The sequence below is a fragment of the Salvelinus sp. IW2-2015 genome, unplaced genomic scaffold, assembly GCF_002910315.2.
Source record: "Salvelinus sp. IW2-2015 unplaced genomic scaffold, ASM291031v2 Un_scaffold5930, whole genome shotgun sequence".
Taxonomy (NCBI): Eukaryota; Metazoa; Chordata; class Actinopteri; order Salmoniformes; family Salmonidae; genus Salvelinus; species Salvelinus sp. IW2-2015.
In genome coordinates, this window is record NW_019947195.1 from 24,712 (window position 1) to 31,712 (window position 7,001).

The window sequence follows — 7,001 nt, forward strand, 5'->3', positions numbered from 1 at the left end:
TCCCCGGGTTAGAATTCTTGTTTTACATATTGTTGTGGGACTTTAGGATTTTATGTCCCACACAATGAGCAAGAAGACCAAGCCACCCATTCCATGTATGAGGCGCTTGTGTCTTGACTGTGAGGGTAGAAGAGGACAGAGAAATTGCAGACGCAGTTGAGGAGCACCGTGTGTGTGTTTTGTCTCAACATGACAGTTAACCTACCATGGATGCCTGGTACACCACACACTCCGTCGGATATAAATTCCCGAGTAAGCCTTCCATAAGACAGAACTGCAGTACACATTAATTTGGCAAAGACTTCTTTGTGTGGCTTCACAAATACCCTCAATGACATGTTTGTTGTTGTCACCAAATACCATGGACTTGTGTTCACATATTGACTTGTGTGGTCACCATGACTTGTGTTACCATTGACTGTTGGTTCACCATGAACTGTGGTTACCAATACCCTCAACTGAATGTTGATATGAGCAGAACGTCTGGTCGCGAATGAATTAAATCCTCTGTCTGGTCTAATATGCTCTGTTGTTTTCTCTAGCCAAGACCATCCGGTTAGGGCCGACACACACACACACACACACACACAAAAACAATTGATTCCCATTCAAAAATCTATTTTCCTTCATCCTTAATGCTCTACCCTCCTATTGCTAACCCTAACCCCAGCCTAATATAGCCCTTTTGTGGGACTAGTGAAATGTCTACTTTCCCAATTTGTCTTTAAAAAAAAAGTATTATCCTTTGAGACTTTCGGTCTACAACCAAAAAACACCCACTGTCATCTTAATCCTCTATTGTCTTCACTTCTCTCCGTTCTCTCCCTCTCTCTCTCTGTCTCTGTCTTGTCTCTCATTCAATCTCAATCAATCCCCAATTCAACGGGGCTTTTGGCATGGGAACATGTTAACAGTTGCCAAAGCAAAGTAGGTAGATTAAACAAAAGTGAAATAAACAATACAAATTAACAGTAAACATTACACATACAGAGTTTCAAAACAATAAGACATTACAAATGTATTTATATAATACAGTGTGTGTAAATGTACAATGGTTAAAAGCACACAGTTAAAATAAATAGCATAAATATGTTGAATTTACAATGTGTTTTCCACTGTTCCCTTTTCTGTGCAACAGTCACAAATCTTGCTGCTGTGATGGCACACTGTGGAATTTCTCCCAGTTAGATATGGGAGTTTATCAAATTGGATTTGTTTTCAATTCTTTGTGGATCTGTGTAAATCTGAGGAAATATGTCTCTCTAATTGGTCATACATGGAGGAGTTAGGAGGCAGCTAGTTCCACTATTTTGTGGAGTGTCACATAGCCTGTCTTCTTTGAGAGCCACTGTTCGCTACGCGGCCTTTTCTCAATAGCAAGGCTATGCCATGAGTCTGTACTAGTCAAAAGCTTTCCTTAAGTTGGTCAGTCACATGGTAGGTATTCTGCCACTTGTGTGCTCTGTTAGGCCAAATAGCATTCTAGTTTTGGCTCTGTTTTTTTTGGAATTCTTCCAATTGTCAGTAAATTATTTTTTGTTTTCTCTATTTGGTTGGTCAATTGTGCTTGTCCTGGCGCTCTGTGGGGTGGTTTTGTGACGAGCCCTAGGAGCTTGCTTAGGGGACTCTTCTCCAGGTTCATTCTTGAGGTGATGGCTTGTTATGGAAGGTTGGGAATCCCTCCTTTTAGGTGTTGTAGAATTAACGCTCTTTTCTGATTTTTGATAATTAGGGTATCGGCCTAATTCTGCTCTGCATGCATTATTTGGCTGTTCTACGTTGTACACTGAGGTATTTTTGCAGAATTCTGATGCAAGTCTCATTGTGTTGCCCATTTTGTGATGGTTCTCTTGCTCTGTCTCTCTCTGTCTCTGTCTCTCTCTGTCTCTCTCCTCTCGGTCTCTCTCTGCTCTCTCTCTCTGCTCTCTGTCTCTGTCTCTCTCTCGTGTCTTCTTCTTCTCTCTTCATCTTCTCTGTTCTCTGTCTCTCTTGTCTCTCTGCTCTGCTCTCTCTCTCTGTCTCTCTCTCTACACCAGACTATCCGGTTCAAAATCCTACCTGCTCAGTATGGGTATAGCAACCCCGTTACCATGGGAGACGCACGGCTCGGGTACCCACTACCACCTACAGCTGGCAAGCAGCTAGGGACATTCTGCTGCACCACTAGAGGTATGTGATTGAAATACAGTGTGTGTCAGTGGTTTGTAGCATCCTGGTTCTCATCGTGTGTCCGAGAACGACCCGGAACTACCTGAAGTCACATTTCTCTTTCTGTCTGGAGTCTGTTCAAACACATGAGATAGAGGTTAGCTAAGAATATAGATCAGCTGGTTTCTAGATCAGAGCCGGTCCATTATTACAACGCAACGTGCATCTAAGGGGATATTGGGATCTTTTGTCTGCAATGAGGCCTCTTGTATACTTCCTCAGAGTCGATGAACTCGTGGATACTATTTTTTATGTTTCTTTGCATCCAGTATGAAGGAGTTGGGAGGTGTTTTTCAAGAGCAATGCTAATGCTACAGTGCCTTTAGAAGGTATTCATACTCCATATTATCTACATACTATCTTCTTACTAAGTATTCACACCTCCCTGAGTCAATACATGTTAGAATAATCTTTGGCAGCCATTACATGCTGTGGAGTGTTTTCTGGGTCAGTCTTAAGAGCTGTGAGTGTCTTTCTGGGTCAGTCTAAGAGCTGTGAGTTTTCTGGCAGTCTAAGACTGTGAGTCTTTCGGGTCAGTCTAAGAGCTGTGAGATCTTTTCTGGGTCAGTCTCTAAGAGCTGTGAGTCTTTCTGGGTCAGTCTCTAAGATCTGTGAGACTTTTGGTCAGTCTCTAAGAGCTGTGAGTCTTTCTGGGTCGGTCTCTAGACCGTGAGTCTTTCTGGTCAGTCTAAGAGCGGGAGTCTTTCTGGGTCATCTCTAAGAGCTTTACACCTGATTGTAATATTTGTCTGTTATTTTTTCTAAATTCTTCAACCTGTCTGTCAAGTTGGTCGTTGATCATGCTAGAACACCATTTCTTGCCATACGTCAAATCTGTAACTCGTCCACTCAGAACATTCACTGTTTTTCTTGGTAATCAACTCATGTAGATTTGGCCTTGTTTGTAGTTAAATTGTATATCTTTCTCTCTGTGTATGTAGGAGCGTGGTGGATGATGGCTCTAACTGAAGTGTACTGCCTGGTCAACCGAGCTGGGGAATGGAGTAAGCTGAGGACACACACACATAACACACACACACACACACACACACACACACAATAACAACACACACACACACACACACACACACACACAACACACCACAACACAAACACACACACACACACACCACACATACACCACCACAAAACACACACACACCACAAAAACACACACACACCCACAAACACACCCACAAAAAACACACACACACAACACACACACACACCACACCACAATACACACACACACCACAAAAACACACACACACACACACACACACACACACTGACAAGGCATCTTTATTTGCTGTCGTTCAAGGTTTCTTTTACAGTCTATGGCGCGAAGAACTGTTCGACACGGTGACCTGAGCTATTGGCCACGGTAGACTACAGGTGACTTGATTTGCTCTCTGCGGCTGCTGGGTAGGCAGATTCTACCTTCAGACACATTAAATGGTTCAATATGAGGAACACTTGCTTCCTGGTGCTAAGGCAACTGAATCAAGTGTCCTACCGCCAACAGCCTAAACAAAATTTAAAAAAGAACGCAATGGTTTAGCGTTGTTGTTCTTAACAGAAATGTTTGGTGGATTGACTAGGAATGCCTTGGTGATGACCAATCGGTGACACTGAGTTAGAGCCTCCGTGTGGCAAGTTATTAAGAGATATCAAACTAATCAATGGAAGAATTAACAGGCTACAACACAAGAGCCAACAGGTAGACTGCTCTAATAATATGAATCGAGTGTTTATTGTCCCCATGAGGATCGGGGATCTGTCTCCGTCTGGACGGTCCATGAGGAAATCGGGATCTGTCTCTGTCTGGTCCGTTCCATGAGGATATCGGGATCTGTCTCCGTCTGGTCCGGTCATGAGGAACATCGGAGAGGGGACTGTGTGGATCTTGTCCGTCTGGTCCATGAGGAAATCTGGAAGGGCTCTGTTGGATCGTCTCTGTCTGGTCTGGTCCATGAGGAAATCGGGGAGGGACTGTGTGGAAAGTCATAATGCCTACAGTCCGTGCTCCATTAGGTTACATGATCACAACACGAGCCCCACGCGGGTATAAAATAAATTTGCAATTATATGGCCATTTAAATGACACAACAACAGCATGGCATATTAGATAGCAGAATAGGCTAGCCTAAATCATTTTACTTTGTATTTTATAGTTCAGGTGTTTTTTCTAGACGAGGCTCTTCTGTGTCTTTGCATTTTCACAAGTCATTTGCCGATGGGCCAAGCCTTTACTATGCCATCTACTGGTGTAACGTCTTATTGAATGCAGTTCTAAACGAGCTCTAGACTTTTATTTTGGAAATGAACCGGAAGCTTCAAAGCAACTCTAGCGTCTGGTCTAACTCGACTAGCTACGGTCGGTTCATGTCCTTTAGTTGTTTGATTGACTAGCTACCTTTGACTAGCTACGGTCGGTTCATGTCCTTTAGTTGTTTGATGATAGTATTTGACTAGCTACGGTCGGTTCATGTCTTTAGTTGTTTGATTGACTGCTAACTGACTCTACGGTAGTTCATGTCTTTAGTTGTTTGATTGACTAGCTAACTTCGACTAGCTCGGTCAGTTCTGTCCTTTAGTTGTTTGATTGACTAGCTACTTCGACTAGCTAGGTCGGTTCATGTCTTAGTTGTTTGATTGACTAGCTAATTTGACTAGTTACGTCGGTTCATGTCCTTTAGTTGTTGATTGACTAGCTAACTTGACTAGCTACGGTCGGTTAATGTCTTTAGTTGTTTGATTGACTAGCTAACTTCGACTAGCTCGGTCAGTTCATGTCCTTTAGTTGTTTGATTGATAGCTAATCGACTAGCTAGGTCGGTTCATGTCCTTTAGTTGTTTGATTGACTAGCTAACTTGACTAGTTACGGTCGTTCATGTCCTTTAGTTGTGTTTGATTGACTAGCTAATTCGACTAGTACGGTCAGTTCATGTCCTTTAGTTGTTTTGATTGACTAGCTACGGTCGTTCATGTCCTTGAGTTGTGTTGATTGACTAGCTAACTTCGACTAGCTAGGTCGGTCATGTCCTTTGCACGTTACTGCAAGTTTGTACGTATAAAAAAGATCTGTAACCGAGTAAAGGGAGAAGTAAAGTAAGAATTGAACATGTAAAATGTTCATTCATCGTCGTAACATAGGGTTTGTACGTTTACAGATCTATTTTAATGTTTACGTTCCATGTTTCACACATGGCTTTTCTTACGATCCTAACGATACGTACGTTCAACCTTTTGGCAGGTATCTGGCTCCTTAGCCCCCTTGCTGGTCTTCTCTATGTTCGGCTGCAAACTGGGCATCTCTCGAACATCTGCAGCAGACGTGTCCTTTTTCATAGAAGTCGAGCAACAACGGAGAAGGTGTCACATGACATACTTTAGTTCGGAGGTCTTGCCTGACAAGCTGTGAAAATAGCAATCACATTGCTGGACATGTTATGATCAAATCATACTTTATTTGTCACGTGCCGAATACAACAAGCGTAGACTTTACCGTGAAATGTTTACTTACAAGCCCTTAACCAATAGTGCAGTTCAAGAAGAGTTAAGAAAATATTTACCAAATAAACTAAAGTAAAAAATTATAAAAAGTTACACAATAACATAACAATAACGAGTCTATATACAGGGGGTACCGGTACCGAGTCAGTGTGCGGGGGTACAGGTTAGAGGTAATTTGTACATGTAGGTAACAGTGAAGTCACTATGCATAGATAATGAACAGCGAGTACTAGTAGTGTACATAACAAATGGAGGGGTGGGGGTCAATGTAATAGTCCAGTGGCCATTTGATTAATTGTTCAGGAGTCTTATGGCTTGGGGGTAGAAGCTGTTAAGGAGCCTTTTGGTCCTAGACTTGGTGCTCCGGTACCGCTTGCCGTGCGGTATCAGAGAAAACAGTCTATGACTAGGGTGACTGGAGTCTCTGATAATTATTAAGGCCTTCCTCTGACACATCCTGGTATAGAGGTCCTGGATGGCAGGAAGCTTGGCCCCAGTGATGTACTGTACTCTGTAGCGCCTTATGGTCAGATGCAGAGCAGTTGCCATCCCTGTCGGTGATGCACCAGTCAGGATGCTCTCGATGGTGCAGCTGTAGAACCTTTTTAAAGATCTGAGGACCCATAACAAATATTTTTAGTCTCCCGAGGGGGAAAAGGTTTTGTCGTGCCCTCTTCACGACTGTGTTGGTGTGTTTGGACCATGATAGATCGTTGGTGATGTGGACACCAAGGAACTTGAAACTCTCGACCTGCTCCACTACAGCCCCATCGATGTGAATGGGGGCCTGTTCGGCCCTCCTTTTCCTGTAGTCCACGATCAGCTCCTTTGTCTTGCTCACATTGAGGGAGAGGTTGTTGTCTTGGCACCACACCGCCAGGTCTCTGACCTCCTCCCTATAGGCCGTCTCATCGTTGTCTGTGATCAGACCTACCACTATTGTGTCGTCAGCAAACTTAATGATGGTGTTGGAGTCGTGCCTGGCCATGCAGTCGTGGGTGAACAGGGAGTACAGCAGGGGACTGAGTACATACCCCTGAGGGGCCCCAGTGTTGAGGATCAGCGTGGCAGACGTGTTGTTGCCTACTCTTACCACCTGGGGGCGGCCCGTCAGGAAGTCCAGGATCCAGTTGCAGAGGGAGGTGTTCAGTCCCAGGGTCCTTAGCATTAGTGATGAGCTTCGTGGGCACTATGATGTTGAATGCTGAGCTGTAGTCAGTGAACAGCATTCTCACATAGGTGTTCCTTTTGTCCAGGTGGGAAAAGGCAGTGTGGA